General features: G+C 46.0%; 1 long non-coding RNA gene across 1 annotated transcript; it reads left to right on the top strand.

Moving 5' to 3' along the window:
- The first annotated feature begins 4,093 nt into the window (after positions 1-4,093).
- LOC132321612 (uncharacterized) lies at positions 4,094-20,040 on the top strand. The gene is made up of 6 exons (XR_009484811.1): positions 4,094-4,179; positions 6,347-6,456; positions 9,353-9,523; positions 16,977-18,394; positions 19,454-19,579; positions 19,816-20,040. It is a non-coding gene; the product is annotated as an uncharacterized LOC132321612 (long non-coding RNA).
- Positions 20,041-20,418: the final 378 nt, after the last annotated feature.

Genomic DNA, 20,418 nt, shown 5'->3' with positions numbered 1-20,418 from the left:
CAGCCTGGGGCTGAGTCAGGTGGGGCGAGACCTTGGCTGTCCCAAACAGGTATTCCCCCCTCGGGGCAAGGTGTCTTGGTGCCAGGCCTCTGCAAAGGGAGGACAGACTCTGGGTTGGAAAGGGCAGAGCCAGCCATCAGAGGGGTCCCTCTCTCTCCAGCCAGGTCCCCCGCAAGCCCCTCTCCGGCATCAGGGAGCTCCAGTCCAATGCCAGGCTCCAAAACCTGCTTCTGTCTCACGAGGAGTGTCAGAGAAGTCCCCTCTTCCCCACCCCTGGCTGGCCCTGCAGCCGGGGGAAGCACCTTCCCTGTTTGGAGGTACTTACCAGGGCGGCTGCCTCTGCAGCTCTTGCTGCTGCCTGTTGGTCTCAGTGACGTGCTTGAATATGTCCCAGCCTGCTTGATGCAGCTCCAGCCTTTCCAGGACCCGGACCGCTCCTGGAGAAAGGTGGCTGCAACAGCAGGGAAAAGTCATCCCTCAGCTTCTGCTGGAGACCCCTTCTGCCTCCACGCCCGTCCGGCCTCTGCACCCACCCACTCCTCCGTCCACCCGCACTTTCGCCCCGTGGTGAGTTTTAGGCCTTGGCTGTGGGGGGAACCCTGGTCATGCCCATGTTAGGAGGAATTAGGTACACTTGCTTACTCTTTTATTACAGGAGCAATGAATCACACAGACACAGAATCACCGAATCACCAAGGCTGGAAAAGACCTGTAAGATCATCAAGTCCAACCATCAACAAAAAAAACCCCAAACGAACCAAACAAAAAAACCCAACACACATCACACACCGCCATGCCCATTAAGCCATGTCCCGCAATGCCACGTCCACACGTTCCTTGAACACCTCCAGTGAGGGTGACTCCACCACTTCCCTGGGCAGTTTATTCCAGTGTGTCACCACTCTCTCAGTAAAGACATTTTTCCTAATGTAGATGAACAGCAGAAAAGCTTTGGAGAAAAGCACTTCTTCAAATCTGTTATAAAGCTGTTATCTTCAAAAGCTACATACTTATTGGGAAGAGTTGAAGAGATGATTTAAAGGGAATATGTGAAGGAGAAAAAATAGTCTGTAAAGACTTACACCTCCTGTGCTTTCCATTATAAACCTCCCCTGGCGCAGCTTGAGGCCATTTCCTCTCATTCTATCGCTAGTTACATGGGAGAAGAGACCAAGACCCACCTCACCATAACCCCCTTTCAGGTAGTTGTAGAGAGCCATGAGGTCTCCCCTCAGCCTCCTCTTCTCCAGGCGAAACAACCCCAGTTCCCTCAGCCGCTCCTCACAAGACTTGTGCTCCAGACCCCTCACCAGCTTCGTCGCCCTTCTCTGGACACGCTCCAGCACCTCAATGTCCTTCTTGGAGTGAGGGGCCCAAAACTGAACACAGCATTTGAGGGGCGGCCTCACCAGCGCCGAGTACAGGGGCATGATCACCTCCCTACTCCTGCTGGCCACACCATTTCTGATACAGGCCAGGATGCCACTGGTCTTCGTGGCCACCTGGGCACACTGCCGGCTCATATTCAGCCGGCTGTCGACCAACACCCCCAGGTCCTTTTCTGCCGGGCAGCTTTCCAGCCACTCTTCCCCAAGCCTGGAGCGTTGCATGGGGTTGTTACGACCTGAGTGCAGGACCCGGCACTTGGCCTTGTGGAACCTCATACAATTGGCCAGGAGAAAATGCAAGGAAAGGATGAGGAGAAACAAAAGGAAATGGATGAGGAGAAAATGCAAGAAAAGTTGAAGGAGAAAGAGAAGGAGGAACACAAGAAGGAAGATGAGGATAAGGAGGAGGAAAAAATAGGATGAGGATGAAAAGGAACAGAACGTGGCAGAGGAGGAGAAAAATGAGAAATGAGCAAGCGGAGGAAGACGAGGTGGTGGAGGAGGAACAGGAGGAGAAGAAATAGGAAAAGGAACAGCAGTAAGAAGAGGAGGAGAAGGTGAAGGAAGAAAAAGTAGGAGGGGGGATAGGAGGATGAGGGGGAAGAGAAAGAGGAAGAGAGGAGGAGGAATAAGAGGAAGAAAATGAAGAAAAAGAACAGAAGGAACAGGAGGATGAGGGTAAGGAAGAGGAGTGTTAACAGCATAACTGCATAACAGGAAGAGGAGGAAGAAAAACAGAAGGTAATAGAAGCAGGGAGAAGGATGGAGGAGGAGGAAGGAGGAGGAGGAGGAAGAACAGGAGTAAGAGGAATGGGAGGAGGAGGATGATGATGATGACGAAGAACCAGCGGAGGAGGAGGAAAAGGAAGAGGAGGAGGAGGAAGAAACACCTCCACATTCACACTAGAGTGTCAGCACATCAAAATTCTTGGATGGAGCACCTGCTACATCCCTTTGTCCATGGGGATTCACTAAATCCAAGCCTACTGGTGAAGCCATTACTCACAGGAGTTGTTCCATGTCGTGGCCATCACTCCTCTCGGGAACAGACAGGAAAGCTTTGAATGACAATGGCTGTCAGGACGCGATCCAGAAACAGAAGACGAGTGCAAGAAGATTCCCATCACCTAATGGCATAGAAATAATTCTAGCTCAATGCAATGATTATTGAAAATGAAACACACAGAACAGCATTCGCCATCAAAATTCTTTCAGTGAGCTGCAGGCTGATGACCTTACCATCACTGTCACAGGACCCCAAAAGAAATAATAACTGGCAAAGAGTAACTCTACCCATAGCCCATACCTATCTAGCCTTCAAAGGTAGAGTAGAATAGCTCAGCCTACAGCTCTGAAGGTATAGACCAGCCTATACTTATATCTTGTGTCTGCCTATGCGATGATCTGTCCAGAAAGTCAAATCATAATTACCTTTGAAAGAGGGTGGAACTGAAGGGGGGGAAGGGGGGAAGAGAGAAAGAAATTGCTGAAAAAAAGGGAAGTGTAGGCACCCAATTAAAAAAGAAAGGAGCCGAGTGATCCCAAAGACCATCTCAGCCCAACTCACTTTCGCTGGCGAAAAGCTGTGCAGCTTGGAGGAAGAAAACCTGACTTGGTGCTGGGATGCACACAAATGTCTGAGTTCAGATCTGAAACAGCAGAAAAACCTTGACACAGCTCCTTTTCATTGTCCTCATACATGCGTGCATGCTTTGACTTCCTCGTTTCCCTGAAGTCCTCTCAGACTAACAGGGAAGTGGCTTCTGTCCAGTCCGTGTGCCATGAAGAGAAGCAGTTTTGACCACTAAGGGGGCAGCAAGTAACTGCATCCGCAGAAGCAAAGGGGCAGCCGCACCTTGGCTTCGGAGATGCCCAAACCTGCCCTGAGCCCCAGGAGCCCCCAGCGCTCCGGCATTTGCTTGGCCCTGAAGTTCTGTGGGGCCTGCCAGCACGGGGGAGCTTCGGGAACAGAAGCGAAGGACAGCGGCCAGTCCCCGCGGGGAGAGCGACGGGGGCTCTGTCCTTCCCTCTGGCCACAGGAGGATGTCCTGGGCCGCGCCAGGACGGGGTGTCTCTCCTCCTCATTGCCCAGAGGAAGGCGAGGCCTGAGGAAGGCCCTGGGCTCAGCGCAGAGCCCTGCCTCCTGCCAGGTGCCGGCCTGGCCGATGCGAGAGGCTCCCATCACGCAGCTCCTCCTGCCCAGGGCTGTGGCTGGCAGCACAGGCACACCTGCTTTTCTGGAGAGACTGACCACGCCAGAGCAGATCCAAGGGAGCGCCCCTCCTGCCCCGCTCCCTCTCCCCTCCCCGAGCAGGCCCAGACCCCTGAGAGCACTCAGGGACAGGGAGGGCAGAGCTGTGCACGCGCCTCGTGCTGCGGAGCGAACAGCCCCCGGTGCAAGGGCCCTGCTCGAAGGGCCCTGCTCGAAGGGCCCTGCTCGAAGGCCCTCTCCCCCAGGCCCGGCGTCCCGGCCGGCTGAGCACTGCGCTGCAGCACAGCGGGGCAGCAGGCACGGGGCAGCTCGGCGAGGAGCCCGGGCTGCCTGTGCCCACCCAACAACAGCCACGCCATTGGCCGTGGCTGAGCCAATCAGCGGAGCTGGCGGCAGCCTGTCAGCCCCAGGCAGCCTGAGGCGGGGCCGGAGGGGGCAGAGGCTGAGCAGGCTGAGGAGGAGGAGGGGAGGGCGGGGCCCTCGCCAGCCCTGGGCCCGAGTGCTCAGCCCCACAGCCAGGGTCAGAGCGGTTCCTGCTGCTGCCCCGGGGGTCCCCAGCTGGAGCCCGGACAGCTGGAGGTGAGTGTTGCCTGTCGGCAGGCCAGGGGAGGGCAGAGTTGCCTCCTCGCCGAGGGGCGGCTCCAAGCTGTGGAGCAGGCGTGCTCTGGTGGGGACAGACCGGGTGCCTTTGCTGTCCCCAGGCCTTGAAGCGGGTCTCATGCTCATGGACAACCCCATCGCTGTTGACAGCCTTTCATAAAGGGGGCTTTCCAGACGTGGAAGCTGTTTCTCGCTCCTGGTGAGACCATGCACCGGGGCTTTGTTGTCAGAGAACTCGGTGGGGAGCGGCCCTGGTTGGAGGCAGCTCCCTTTGGCAGATGTTGGTGCCTCTCTCTCAGCCCCAGGTTCTGATATGTGCCTTTCCCCCCACCGACGCTGTGCTGCCGGCTTTTGGGAAATGGGGGTACAGAGGGTGGATGGTTTTACTGGAGCCAGGAGAGGCCGTATTAACTGTATGTGCGAAGTGACGGAAACAACTTGAGGGTTTTAAGGAGACTGTCAGTTGTGATTAAGGCAGCGAGTGAGATAATCCCTGTAGGAGCTTTCTGAGAGGGCCAGAATGGGGCAAGACTGCATGTAAGGCCAGAAAAGGCTGTGGCAGCAGCTGAGCTGATCAAACTCAAATAGGAGATGATTTGGGCAATATCTGGTGGAGTCATCCTCTTGTACGTGTTGCGCAGACTGCGTAAGGCCTGCCTGCGGGCAGGGAAGAGAGTGTGAAAGGAGTGTTGGAGTGCCAAGGAATGGGGGTGGGAATGACTCATTTCTCAGTTTTCATTGGGCTGTCTGTGTAGCCCATGTAACTCATCTTGCATTCAGAAAGAAGTGCCATGCTTCTGGTGAAAAGAAAAAAAGAAAAAGGTAATTTGTGACAGAGCTAGAACTTGGAGTGAGATTCCCATGCTTAGTCTTACCATTCTAGAGTGTTAAAAACATTTCCTTGAAACACTTTCCCAAAATCACAAGGCGTGACTTTCTGAAAGAGCTGTTTTCCTAGGAGCTGCATCTCAGCTAAGGCAGATTAGAGATTGTTGCTTGCTGTTAGTCACTGGGGCTGATGACAGGTCACCCAGCAGTTCTGGCAAGAACAGAACAAGATAGATACATCTGGTTCCCTGTGCTGACTGTAATTTCTGGAACGTGTCTTGCCTAAGTTGGTCTTCACATTTTGCAGGTTGTAGGTTTGGCAGGATCTATTGTGTCATTAGCAGGATGGTAATAACAAAATCTGGTGCGATGGGGTTGAGAATCAGAAGGGTGAAAGTGAGAAAGAAACTTGTGAGTTGAGATAAAAAGTTTAATAAATAAAAAGAAATTAAAAAAAAAAAAAAAACTAAGGAAAAAAACCCCCAAACAACAGAGAGAGGAAAATAAAACCCAAGAAAAACAAGCGATGCAAATGAAAAGAATTGCTCCCCACCAACTGACCGATGCTCAGCCAGACCCAGAGCAGTGGCCCCCCTGCCACCCTCCCCCCCAGTTTTATTGCTGAGCACGACATCCTATGGTATGGAAAATCCCTTTGGTCAGTTGGGGTCAGCTGTCCCAACCGTGTGTACCCCCCCAGCTTCTTGTGCACCCCCAGCCTACTCGCTGGCGGGGCACTGTGAAATCTGAATTTACTACCTTATGAACAAGTGCATAACTGCCACTGTGAACTGGCACCTATGTGTGTAGCTTTAATGTTCTCCGCATGTTTACTACTTCCTTGCCCTCTTGAAAGCCAGAATAAAGAAAAGGTAAGTACAGTGACGTGGATTTCTTAATCTCTAATACTTGATACTTTCTACAATAGTGGGAAAAAATAGATGAAGGCACGCCAAACCGTAGAAACGGAAGACCTGAACTCTCAGCTGACAAATAGAGAAAGCTTTTCTGAACACACAGCTGCTAATTCAGCATGGCAAATCTGCAAGAAGCAGGATAGTTAGACTTCAGTTTGTGGTTGGAAGTAATAATGTATATGCAAAGAATCAGAATTCTGTTACGTACAGATTATTTATTGTGGGGTTCTTAAAGAGTAAATTGGGCGGGGAGAAAACATAGAAGACTTTAAAATCTCTAATGTGGAAAGCATATGCAATTTTGGTGTGCCATCCAATCGATCATCTCGTTGTGTCCTATCTGAAACATGTTTTAACTTCGAAGCATGTTCAATTTTATCGTACTGTTTTAACTTTTTCAGACTTCCAGCAGCACCTTTGATATTCCTCTCACTTTGTCTGGAGCAGTATTCTACGGGAAAGACTAAATTACGAAGAAAAGACACATTATTTTGTCATTGTTCAAGCAAATGTAAGTATAGCTCTCTTAACGACCATTTGTGCCACTGATTTGGGGGGGGTTTAGTTTGGAGATTGAGATTTTTCAAAGGAAAGGAAAAGTCTCGCTGAACTACCAGGTCTGATAATACTCTTCTCCTGAAGATCTTATTTAAGATTTATCTCGGTTGCTGAAAGCTTAGACATATTATTACTGGTTAAAAAAGCTTGCTCAGTGTGTGTAACAAGACAACCTTTTTGGCACAAAGAGCAAGTTGCAAATTCATAGTACAGCCCATGCATAAAAGTGCCTTCTGGTGTCACTAAGTGTTCATTTTCTAACAAATCTAGCAATGCTAATTTGATCTCAAATGAGTTTAATGGCTATAATTTGGTTGTATCCTTCAGGTTTGAAATGCATTTTTCTATGAAGGTATGATTTTTCTTTCAAGTTGTCTTGCAAGCGTATGTGGAGGTTTTGATAGAGTGGCTGGCAGTGGATAATGCATACGGAGAAGAGTGATGTTTAAACTGTATCTTATGTATCTGTCATCAGGGAAGTTTTTTGGTGCCCTTGAAGGCTGTGAAAGCTTTTTTCCCTTTTTGTCCTTCCGACAATAGCTGAAATGAAAACTTCTCCTCTGTTGTTTACCTCTGTTGTGACACTACTTTGTTTGTGGGAAAATGAGAATGCTCTGAAGCAACTTTAGATAGCTTGCTCCTGAATTCACGCATTTATATTACTGTCATCCTTCTGATACAGAATTGTAAATACATTTTACAATCCACTTCCCTACATATTTTGTGGCATGTTCAGCATTCCCCCAATAGAAGACAGGCTCCGAGGATGTCTCGGTGCTTCTCGCACTCAGATATATTTAAAGATGCTCCTGGCCCACACAGTTACAGCTGTTGGAACAAGTCGTTTTACCCGGGTAACGTAACTTGCTGATCTCTTGAAAAGGAATACGTGAAGGCTCAGAACTGATTTGCCTTGTTGTTTTACCAATAATTTATTCTGCATTTATTCTGCTCTTTTCCTTTGATGTCAGAGCTGTGAGTTTCATGAGACACAGCACTCCTAGAAAAGTAACTGGGGTAGTTGAGCAGGTCGTGGTTTTCAAGAGACGGGCATGGCATGCAGCAGTGCGAACACCTCGCGTGAGGAGGGAAGTCTGTCACGCTGGGGGAGCAACTGGTGAAGGCACAGCTTGGGATCCATGGTGGCAGTACAACAAAGCAATCTCATCTTAATTTGTTCGTTCCTTTGAATATATGTCCTTAGACAGTAAATTGTCACCTTTGTGGTACTGGGTTTGGGACTAGAGCTGTGCTGATAGCCTCTGTATCGTGTTTTTTTATCATAGGGCAGCTTGCATGATGGAAATGTCTTGCAAGGCCATGTGTTTTCTTATGAAATCAATAACTCTGTATCTGTGCTTTGACCCAGTATTACTCAAGAGCACATATTGGGGGAATGTAGAAAAGATTGGTTGATGATGAAGGCTGCTCCTTGTAGCTGTTACTGTTTTTCATCATTGACCATGAAGAAAACTGAATTCAGAAATTCACGTATTTAGTAACTGTAAAGGTAAAGGGGTTCCAAGAACTGAGTGGACTCCAAAATAGGAAAAAAAATATAAGTACCCAGTCTGATTCAGAGCAATGACCTATTCGTCTTACGCAGATGATGATATTAAACAGCATAAATACTTAAAAAAAATTGCTTTTTTCTGTCAGTGTTATCCTCGGATAGGAGGGCAAGACTTAGCTAATGGCCCATACTCCCTCCGCAAGATTTTCTTTTTGTAAAGAAAAGCTATCACAACAGTTGCTTCATGAAAATGGAAATATTTTTGACTATTTAAAAAAAAAAGTATTGGAGAGTCATGCTGGTTTTTTGCTATGATAACAAAAGAAGAAAGAAAGGAACGGTGAACTGTTGCTAGCGTGTACATTGTTCAGCGTATAAAAATAATCCGGGTGGTTCCCACAATTCAGGAAAGTATAGTTTTATTCTGTACCATCTGGAAAGAGAAAAAAGAGACAATAAAGAAGTTGCAGTAGTCAATGGTGTCTTGTGTACCCAAAGAGTTAAAAAAACCCAAAACAAACAAACAAACAAAAAAAGTGAAACGATGATAGATTGAAAAGAACCTGTCACGCAGCATGGAGACTTTTCTGGGATGCAGCATTGTAGCTGCTTTATTGTGGACAGAAGTGTTCTTCAACCTTTAAACCATGAGCAGTATAACTCATTCTCTAGACAAATCAGCTTTCCACATGGAGTACAGTTTGGAGATCTTAGATCAATCTCATTGCTGTCCTCTGGCTGGTTATTTTTTTTGGGGGGGGGGAGGCGGGGAAGGAGGTGCTAAATCTTTCCTAAAATGTGGCATGCAGAGGTGGATTGAGCATTACAGTCCATGGCCTTCCCACTGCCAATTAGAAAAGTAGCTGTTACTGCTTATGCTTTCTGTTTCTGTAAGTGAAAGTCCTTTTACTTACAGATAGGATCCGGTAGAGCTACACAAGGCAGCATAAGAGTACATTTCAGATTTTAAGTAAGGCACGAGGGACTCTCTATGTCATACAAATACGCTCCATTTTTATATATATTTAACAAGACATGTATCTTCATCTCACACATTTCCTGAGAATTAATTTCTCAAAACTGTATTATTTCTGAGTAATAGATGTCTCACACCATTTCTTAATTCAAGAGGTAAATTTTTACCTCTTAATTGTATTTCTGAGCCTTTATGAAATTAAAGGCTGTAGCTCAGAGGCTGAAGTTTCTGTAATTAGCTATTTCCTAGAACCTGGATAATTATGGTGCTTATATGTTTTGCCCTTCGCTTTAACTTCAGACTTTTTTGTAGATTCTGAGTTCAGAAAGTCTCACCAGATGTAACTCGTTTGCTCCACAGGACTGAGGACAGAATCTTAATGAGCGAAGGACAAGTACAACCAGCCTGACAGTAGATGTGCTCGATGGGGACGATTTGGGACCAATGTTTCTTCCCTGTGTCTTGGTGAATAATACTCGTGACTGTAGACCTCTCACCTACCAAGCGAGCTTGCCAGAACTGACTGATCCTGTAAGTCCTCTTGATTTTTTGCGAGTTTTATATGTTTATTTTTTATGTTATTTTTATTATATATATATTTTTAATAGATATAAAAATGTATATAAAATCCATTATTATATTATATATATTGTAAAATGCATATATATAGTTATAAAATACATTTTATTTTTATACGTTTATTTTGCAAGCGACTGTCGTCTTTTTCTGTGGACACAGTTGAGAACTGTAACTAGAAAGGTCACGTACGCTTTATGCCACATTTTATGTGCTAAACAAAAGAAAACCGTGGTAAGAGGTATGTAGGAATAGATGGTGCAGTTCTAGCTTTGATACAGTGGCAAACCGCTTGTTTCCTACAAGGGCTGAGTCTCTCTGAAATTTGGTAAATTGTGGAATTGCTTTTCCTGATGTGTCCGTGTTTTGCTCTCGAAATACCCTGAAGAAGCACCTTTGAGAAGGGACTTGACACATTATTCCATTCAGGCTTGTTACAGACCTTAGGAGAAAGATTTTTTGGAAGAGGAAGCATTAGTCACTAGTCCCTGAAAAGATTGTGTGTTGCTACGGTCTGGTTTCAATCAAGAGGCACTAAAGAGCAATGTTTTTTCTCATGTAAATGCTTGCACTAAGTAGATCGGTTAATGCGTCAGTTAGGGTAGGGATAAAGGTCAGCGTAAGGCTCATTTCACACTGGAACATGCAGAGTGAATCACAAAAAGGGGCAGCCGAGAGCTTTATAATTTCTTGATGAAAGATGGTGCCAACTCCCCTTCCTTACAGGAGAACTGCTGCTTGGTATAATGGAGATGTGTGTCTCTGTGGTGGGTGAAGCAGAAGAATTAATTTCCTGACTGATATTGATACATGACCTTTGATTCATGTATTTCAGAATAAGAAAAGGGAGAACCAATTGAATCACTAGGTATTACCCCTCCGGATTGACATTGACATTAAGAGAACATTGAGTATTGACATTAAGATCATGACTTCCCTTGTTCATTGCAGGACACGCTCTCTGTTCTGCTTCCTCCAACCAGGAGACAGGGGAGGTTTAGGCTCTAAGTGTGGAGGTTCTTGCTATCCTCTGCCTTACTCATCCTCTCTGCCTTACTCATCCTTGCCGTCCTGTGCCTCGTAGTCTTTTGCCAACCTGCACGTTACGGTTTCCTGCTTTGTCTGGCCTCAGGGTCCCGCTGCAAATATGCTTGAGCAGGGTCACCAAGCACTGCTGCCACTGTGCTTGGTTGATTCAGATGATACTCTTAGCGAGTTTCAGAATCTCCCACAGTTGTTTTATTCATTTTAGGACCAGCCGAAATTGTGTCTAATATACAGCAGTTGATCAATTGCTTCTGCACAGGTTAACAGTACAGGCTCTGGTTTAATAACCAGTGCAATCTCAAGGAGGTAAGACAGGGCTTATTGTAATCAAGGTGTGTGATTAGTGTGCCTTCTGGATAAGGGAGGGCTGGAACAAGCTTCGGGGAGGTGGTATAAGTCTGTCTGGACCCTTTGGGAAACTTCTGGGAGAAGACTGGGTCTTGCAGGGCACGTGCACCTCCAACAGAGGTGATTTCTCTCTACTGGAGAATCACTTCCTAACAGCTGCAGCCTGATTTGTAAGGTGTAGCAAGACTGGAGCCTTGATATTCAGCTTGTAACAGCAGCAAATCAGCTGTGAAAGGGAAGGGGAGAGATGTTCCATATTTAACCTTGTTATATTGACTTACACTTCTTTTTTTGCACTTCTACATGTTGGCATTTGATAACCCTTTGTAACTGTGTTGTTTGTTTTTGACTTTGTGAATAAATGCTTTTCTTTAAATTTTACATTAATTTGGCTTGGGCTTAGTGTCATTTTAAGGAAACTGGGCAACCACAAGTTACTGTCCAGCTGAGTATGCGGCCTCATCAGGGTTACTAGGGCACCCAAACTATGCAGGATGACAAGAGTATGACCCCATTGTATCTGCACAGATCTGGTGGAGTGCCCAGTACAGAGGCAGTGAGGCAGAAATTATTAATAACCGCTGTTTGGTCGTTACCTTGGTTTTTGTCTGGTTATCTTAAGATATAGTGCAGATCATAGAATTTTCCTGATACAGCTCTCACAGATGAAAGGAATCCAGCTCTGTATCCATTCCTGCCCTTCGTCAGGCACATACGCTGTGCTGGGAGACAAAGCAGTGTCTGCCAAGGAGCGTGTCTAGGCTAGGAAAAATCTGACTAGTGATTTAGGTGCTGAGTTGCCAAATGTATTCGTTTAACTTCATAAGCTACAATCTGTTCAGGTGTCGGCTTTTTGTGTTTGCTTTTTGGCTTTTTTGTGTCAAACTGCACTTTGAGAAATCTGATCTATGAAATGAGAAACCGGTTCTGTTGATAAACTACCGGCTCTTTGCTGTTTATCTATTTGGAGTGCTGTAGCAATTTTGATAAACTGAAGTGGAAGAAGGATGTTTGAACTCAAAGTTTTACCTTGGTGCCTCAAATCTTTACCTGACTTGTAAATGATAATTCCTTTAGAAGATATGGATGGTACCTAAAAAGATTCAGCTAGTAAATAAATGTAGTACATTTGTGCTGCAAAAAGCAGTGTGATAAAGTGCAGAGAAGCCTGAGCATCTGGACTAGCCAGGGGCTGGCAGTGGACTCCTGTGATGCTCTGATCTGACAAAGCAGCCTGGGCAGAGGACCTCGTTCAGAGATAGGTTGGAGCCTTCTGCGTGATGTGAAACGGCTGCATTGCACCACATAGACGAGACCCATCTGAGTCCGTGATGCTGTAAGACTTTAACTATGATGTCAGGTTATATACAAGCTGATAGTAGCCAATACGCTCCTCAGAATGATTTGTCTGAAGTGACTCGCACCAGTTGTTTTGGTTTTTTTAAAGATCAAAATTTACTGCACTGTAGGTGTTGAACCTCCAGTGTGTGTAGCAAAAGGAACAGAATGCTGATTGCTGAGGGTTTTTTGATGGTAGCCACTACATAGGCCAAAGGACTATTTTTAGTCCAATACCATCTTTTTTTTTTTTAATTTGCTTTTTAATTTTTCAATGAACATGAGAAGGAATATTAATGACTCTAGAACAAAGTTGAAGTATGAATTATTCAGAAGCAGTAGCTTGAAAAAGAAGTCCTGCTTTACAGCGCAAGACATCTACTCAGCTGACCCCTAAAGTAAAGCATTTCATGTAACTGGTAAGAATAATATTTTTGTTCAGTCTTGCGCAATTACTTACCTTTAGCTGGCATCTATCCATGAATTTACTGAGGTCAGAATCATATTTCCTTTCCAAGCTTCTTTCCCTTCGACGCTCTAAAGCAGTTGGATAGATTGGCAATGAAGAATCCGTACAGTGTGAGCTTTGTTTATGGTCTTTGGTGTGCAGAGATGGAAAAGGCCGGCAAAATTAATGGATCTCTTTGTTACCAGAGAAGCAATTTATTTTCCTGAAGAACAATATCAAGGTTTACACTATGCCCTCTGAGAGTTGGTCTGACTCATGGCAGTATTAATAATAGTATTATTAAATCTGCTCCAGGCTGGGCACAGTGCTGTATAATTACAGTTTATACACTTGTAAAAACCTGGTTTGCAGTTCTGCCATTTGCACAGACAGTGTAAATTCCCCCGAAGCTGCAGGTCTTCCAAGCAGAGCCAAAGGTCATCTCATGGTCCTCTCTGGGTGTGCATATAGGGTGAAATGTTGTGAGAGTCCCTTCTCGGTCAGCTGGGTGCTGCCTGTAACCGACCGAGCTTTGCCACAAGGTGCGACGATCTTCATTGGTGGTTGCCTGGTTTTGTGAGTGTCACTTTTGCAGTGCCACCAATGAGCTACTGTAATTGATTGCTATCATGGCCTTATTAGGTCTAGGATCACAGCTAAGGTCATATAAACATCAGTGCCTCTGGTATCAAATGCTTGTGAGGTGCTTCTGCAACTTTGTAGAGGAGGCAGAAACTCGTAGTTCAGAGTAAACAAACTTTGGATGTTTTTGCAGCACGTGAGCTATTCTGAATGCTTAATCCTGCGGTAGGTGAGTGGTAAGTGTGGGCTAAACTGCCTCACCGCTGCTGAAGCGCGGACACAGAGCTAAGTTAACAGCCTGTGATCCGCACCTTAGATTAGGTATTGCTTCCCTGGGCAGAAATTTGCTTGTGAAGTGCTACCTGTTGAGTCCCATTCAGTGCCCATGACAGTGATGGAGTAAACTGCTTTACAAGTTCCCAGACCAGGAGGGAAAAGAAATAAATCTACTGAGTTTTGAGTCCTCTAATAATCATTGCAAAAATTATTATCTTGCAAAAAAGTCACCAAAGCCCACGATAAGACAGTGTTCAAAGTCATTGTTCAAAGTTCTGTCTCATAATACATGTGCAAATCCTTTCACTTCATTTCCGTTAGGGGAATGCAAAGCACAGCTTCAGTATTGTCTTCCAATGAGCTAGCATAAACCTTTCAAAAATTCAAGTGTCACAAACCAAATATATTGCCTTATAACAACAGGAAAAACCATGTCCCATGTCTTTGCTAGATGAAAGGATGCATGTATGAACTCCTGTGTCTGCTAATTGCTCCGTATGCTTCTGTGTGCGTTCCCTAGTTGTCGCCATCTTACTTTCTCTCTGGGAATGAATTTACTGTTGTTAGATAAATTCCGGTTTCCAAGAAAACCTGTGGTGTTTGTTGTTTGGGTTCTTCTTTTGCTGTTGTTACATAGTTTTATATTTACCTTAGTGTTTCTGTGTCTGATCAAATCTGGTAAGTAATTTTTTTTTTCCCCATTGTCTCAGGAAGCCTTCAATAAATTAGCATTTATTATCAGGATGTGCAAGTCATCAAATGGAGTTAAAAAAAGACATCCTCGTGAATGTCTCATAACATTGGAAAGAAAATTTCTCCTCCCTCTTTCCCCTTCGGTCTGTTCCTGGCATGCTCACTTTGTGAAGGTTTTGTCCATTTCTATACTGAATTTTTTCCATCATCATGCAAAGAAGAAAAGCCAATTAGCAGTAAAATGTAGATTAGGTTTATTTAATCAGTTGCTGGACTAGTTTTGCAACGAACAGATACATTATCAGGTTCCATGGGGTAATTATCAGTCCACATGAACACTAATATACTCCATGACACCTCAGAGGCTTTCTTTGTACCAATTCAAGATTCAACACTTTAAACACGTAGCTGCATTGTGAGACATCGCTTATTAATGCACCACTGAAGTATCTTTTTACATGAAAAGCATTTATTTTTGTACTAATTATCCTCAGTATCCTTAGGAGTTGTGTCAGCAGGGATCTGACAAAGTCTGTGGGCTCAGCTGCCCTGTTGAGCAGAGACTCAAGGAGATGGGTAGACAAAAGGCTGAAAAAGAAAAATAAAAAACTTCTGCTAAGAACAGTGTGGTCGAGGGGGGTAAAAAAAGACATTGAGGAGCAGGAAGCACCCTCAGAAGCCCTCAAGCTGTTGTTAGCAAGAAGGACCTCTTTAGTTAGATGAGTTTGGATTCAGGGGAAGAAAACTGAACTTTTAAGAGGTGGAATTGTAATCCTGCTGGTTAAAAGCCTTGCTCGATCAGTCAGGGAGCGAGTCCTCCCTGAAGAGCACTGCGTGCGTCCTGCAACACATAGTTTTGAAACTGTGGAAACTGCTGACTTTTGATGGTAAGGTGAAGTGAACGGTTTGGCTCTACTGTCACGGAAATCAAGAGTTACAGTATTTTTTTATTGCAGAGTTTAGACCATTGTATATTCTATATTTAAAACTGAGTAGAGTCTTTTCTGATCACTTCAACAACCTTTTTTATTTTATTTTATTTTTTTTACAAGGAGAAAGGTTTTGACTACTTCATGCAAGGGACAAAAAAGTTCATTGACTTTCACATACGCAAAGCAATATAAACCATCATAATCTGAAGAATTGTGGCTATACAGTAAACTCATCAAATCCTCAGTATATCTTGACGGAAGGTACATCTTACTTGGAATCCAGAATCACTTGAAGAGTTTCCAGTTAGCAGTGAAAAATTGTGTTTTGCATCAGACTTATAGTTATGTCAAAAATGGCAGGTGCTTTTTAAAACTCAGCTTTCATCTTTGCATTTCTTGCTGAAGCTCTAGGGGCAATCACAAGAGTTTTTCTCCAAGCCATTTCCCATTCCCTTGCAGTGTTCTAGCTCAGCATCGTACGGTGACGTACTGTAGCGGCTGCAGTAAAATAACTTTCATACCACCTTCCGTGGTGTATTGCTGTCCAGCAGTTATTTGCATTTATTGTTTGGGGAATTGGGAACTGCCCCTTTATGGTACCTTCTGGGCCCCAGCACCTATTGCAGTAGGGAGACCACGGCGTATGGAGGGAAACGGGTTATTCTCTGGGTGGGAGAAATGGATGTGCCGTAAGGGGGAACTAAGGTTACAGCAGTACAGGAAAGGCTAGTTTTATTGCGGTGGAGAAGAAAAAAGGAGTTTGGTGGAGGACTGAAGTCAGTGGCGGGGCCGCTGTTGGGAACGCAGCCCGCTTCTGTATGCAGCCAGGTTTAATCACCTCTGTACAAATGAGTTTTATGCTTATTATTGATAGCTGATTAACATTGCAGAGGATGTGCTGGTTTTTCAGTACCTCCAGGCCTGAGGATGACAACCACTTACCAATTCTTTCTGAAGTAATTTCATTGCAGTTCCTTCCCATCCGACTGTACAAATCCCAATTCCTTCCAAAAAGAAAACATGGAAATTTTCTTAAAGACACACATTAGTATAAAACCTGCTGCAAAACAAATACACAAATCTCAGATTAATGAAACTTAGCTAACTGTACTGAAAAATGTCTGAAAGTTTTGGAAACAACATCTCCCGATCTTAGTTATAGCAACAGCTATTAGTCAAAGAATAAAGTTCATCAAATGTTCTGGGTATTTTTTAGATTTTTTGTTGTTGTTGTTGTTCTTTTTCCTTTTTAATTTCTATTTTTTGCTGCGGGAAATACCTACCCATAGAAGACTTTTTATACAGGTATCTACTATGCAAACTAAAAGCAAACAACCTTCCCTGAGCTTTGAGAGTAACTTGCTAGTTCAGCCTGAGCTTCCATACAGATGCTAAGTAAGATTTTTGTGGCACCGAAATCCCCAGTCTTTATAATTTGGCAAATGAAGACGTTAGTCTGAGTTGAAATAAATGTGTGTGGTTAAAATCAAGTGCAATAAAGACCTTACAATGTATAAGGAAGGGGCCTTTTTTTTACCTGTCTGAAGGATAAAATTTCACAGAAAGGCAGGAATGCTTCCCCCTGATGAAGGTGATTTCTTTCTTGGCTTTTCTTGTAAGCATGACTGCTTAAACGTGCGTGGGGGTGAATTTACCCCTGCAGACAGTCAAACTGCATGCAGCTAAAAAACCAAGTTAGATTGCCAGTTTTTATTGCCAAATCAATTTTTTTTCCACTCTCCAGGCCACCCAAGACGGTCTTGAATCGCTCCACTCCATCCATTTCTGCTCTTCCAGTAAAAGGCTCCAGCACCTGCTCACAGCTGCAATGAGAGAGGATCAGCAGCTACCCCACAAGCCAGGACAGGAGTGTGCAAGTGCAGACCTGTTGTAAAACAAAGAGTGGGACTCAGAAGAAAGACTCCACTGAGAGGCCACTAACAGTCAAAAGCTCAAGAGCAGCAAAAGGCAGGACTTCTACCACCGTGTACACGGGTTGAGGCAGGACACAGGGAGTACACAGACCCTTCACAGCATCTATCATCATGCAAGGGAGTTTTGATACCAACAGCTCTTGCCAGGAGCAGCATCCTCTCTTTTGTACCCAGCGGTGTTTTGCACCCAAACTAAGGAGCAAAGAAAGTTGCAATCAATGTCTGAGACCAGGCCAGCTCTGAAGAAGAGGGTGATGGGAATGCCTCGTGACTGAGGGCGCTCTGAGGAATAACCATGAGAAAACACTTGCTCCAGAACCTTGTCCAAACATCTATGTGACCCTTCTTTCTGATGGGACAGAGGAGTGACAAGAAAGGGAAAGATGCATCTGAAACCACACGCTGCCAGCAAGAGAAAGGCTTTCGGTGAAACTTAAGGCCCCAAGAGCCACCAAAGGAACGTGAGGACTTGGGAGGCCACAGAGACTCCGTTTACCCAAGGAGAGCGGGGAATGGCACAGACAGGGACAAGGAAGTGCCCCAGCTCATTCAGAGGGAAGGGAAGAAAGGTGTCCACTGCACAGGAGTGTAAAATAATAAAAATAAAAAAAACCCACAGATGCAGAGAAAGACAAAGAGGAAAAAATACGGAAGCACATCAAGCCCTCAGAGATAAGTTAAGAGGCACGATCAGAGAGAAGCAAAATAAGCCGTGCAACAGGGCAGAGCAGCTGAAGTCTCACAGGCGTGGACAAACAGAAGGAAAGTACTTTGTAAGTCCCAGAAAAAGTGTATGATGGTGGTGGTACCAGGAAACGTACAGTAGGGGAAAAAGCAAAACAAGCAATGTGACGATAACAAGGATTTACTAGAGAGCAGGAAACTTCCACCACCATTTTCCCTCCCCATTCCAGCAACTGTCCCGAGATATCTGGGCAGACGTCACGCGGCCGGAGCTGTGGCTGTGTGAAGTTGTCTCCGGACACTGGACAAGGCTTTCACTTGGTCGTGCATAAAAGCCTTGAGGCATCAGATGGTCTCCTGCCTGCCCTGTGTACCATATAAACTGTGAGGAAGCAAATCAGTAAGCTGCCAAACTTTTGGAAGAAGACACCTCTCCTGTCTCCTCCAGAGCTCTCCGACTAGGCTATGATGAGAACTTCAGCACCAACAGTCACAGTGAGATTCCACCTCAATTGGCTCTTACCTCCAGAAGACAGCAGAAAAGGTTGTTGATGCAGGAAACCACCAGACTCAATTCCAATGCAGCCAAGATTCACACTGCGATCAGTTGCCCCCCCTACTCACAGGAATCCCTCAGCTCAGTCTCCAGCACACACAGCCCCATCTCCATCTCAGAAGAGATCTTTAAGCCCCCAAACAAACCACTGCCTCATCCCCACATGAGCGACCTGCCCTGATCCTCGTTCCTTTTCCCTCCAGCCCTGGCTGTACCACACTGAAACGGTATTTCTTTCCCTACTCACATAACCACACCATATCCAAACACAGTAATAATCCTGCATGGGAAAACCGTCTGCAGTGCCCAGGGACTGCTCTTCCCCAGTTGCAGCACAGTGCACCACAGTGTCATGGTGTCATCACTGATGTAGTGCTGCACACTATACAACAATCAGCAGAAAGCACAGGAGGTATAAGTCTTGACAGACTATTTTTTCTCCCTCACATATTCCCTTTAAATCATCTCTTCAACTCTTCCCAATAAGTATGTAGCTTTTGAAGATAACAGCTTTATAACAGATTTGAAGAAGTGCTTTTCTCCAAAGCTTTTCTGCTGTTCATCTACATTAGGAAAAATGTCTTTACTGAGAGAGTGGTGACACACTGGAATAAACTGCCCAGGGAAGTGGTGGAGTCACCCTCACTGGAGGTGTTCAAGGAACGTGTGGAGGTGGCATTGCGGGACATGGCTTAGTGGGCATGGCGGTGTGTGATGTGTGTTGGGTTTTTTTGTTTGGTTGGTTTGGGGTTTTTTTTTTGTTGATGGTTGGACTTGATGATCTTACAGGTCTTTTCCAACCTTGGTGCTTCTGTGACTACGTGTGTGTGTGATTTGTTGCTCATGTAATAAAAGAGTAAGCAAGTGTACCTAATTCCTCCTAACATGGGCATGACCAGGGTTCCCCCCACAGCCAAGGCCTAAAACTCACCACGGGGCGAAAGTGCGGGTGGACGGAGGAGTGGGTGGGTGCAGAGGCCGGACGGGCGTGGAGGCAGAAGGGGTCTCCAGCAGAAGCTGAGGGATGACTTTTCCCTGCTGTTGCAGCCACCTTTCTCCAGGAGCGGTCCGGGTCCTGGAAAGGCTGGAGCCGCATCAAGCAGGCTGGGACATATTCAAGCACGTCACTGAGACCAACAGGCAGCAGCAAGAGCTGCAGCGGCAGCCGCCCTGGTAAGTACCTCCAAACAGGGAAGGTGCTTCCCCCGGCTGCAGGGCCAGCCCGGGGCGGGGAAGAGGGGACTTCTCTGACACTCCTCGTGAGACAGAAGCAGGTTTTGGAGCCTGGCATTGGACTGGAGCTCCCTGATGCCGGAGAGGGGCTTGCGGGGGACCTGGCTGGAGAGAGAGGGACCCCTCTGATGGCTGGCTCTGCCCTTTCCAACCCAGAGTCTGTCCTCCCTTTGCAGAGGCCTGGCACCAAGACGTCTTGCCCCGAGGGGGGAATACCTGTTTGGGACAGCCAAGGTCTCGCCCCACCTGACTCAGCCCCAGGCTGATCCGCTGCACGGAAGGCAGAAGGGGCAGTATGGAAGAGGAGCAACACAGTAACTGAGCTCTTGGGAACCTACTTGCAGAAGCCCCTCGCCGCTCCCGGCCCACCCGTGCGTAACCACACAGCATCACGCTGCGCCCCTGAAAGTAGGGATGGGGCAGGGGAGGGCGCCGGCCCGACCTGGACCCTCTCCACAGGCCACTTCTCCGCAGGCTGAGGGTGAGGCCACTTCTCTGCAGGCTGAGAGCCAGCCCCCCCCACACCTGGGGGCTCCTACGCCTCAGCAGGAGCTGACGGCCGCAACCCCAGGGCCCCGCAGTCAGTGGCTCGGCCTGGTGCTGGTGTTACAGAACATCCTGAAACGCAGGGTCAAAGTAGTGTAAAAGGAATGGAAATAATGTGAAGAAGATACTTTGTAATGCGTGCACCTGGTATGTAGACATAAAATTACAGTTAAAAACTGTCTCCACTAACTAACAGTAAGGATTACCACAAGGACGAAGTCTAGGAAAATAGA

The sequence above is a fragment of the Gavia stellata genome, unplaced genomic scaffold, assembly GCF_030936135.1.
Source record: "Gavia stellata isolate bGavSte3 unplaced genomic scaffold, bGavSte3.hap2 HAP2_SCAFFOLD_154, whole genome shotgun sequence".
Classification (NCBI taxonomy): domain Eukaryota; kingdom Metazoa; phylum Chordata; class Aves; order Gaviiformes; family Gaviidae; genus Gavia; species Gavia stellata.
Note: the sequence above shows the minus strand (reverse complement) of the source record. Positions and strands in the feature narration are given on the sequence as shown.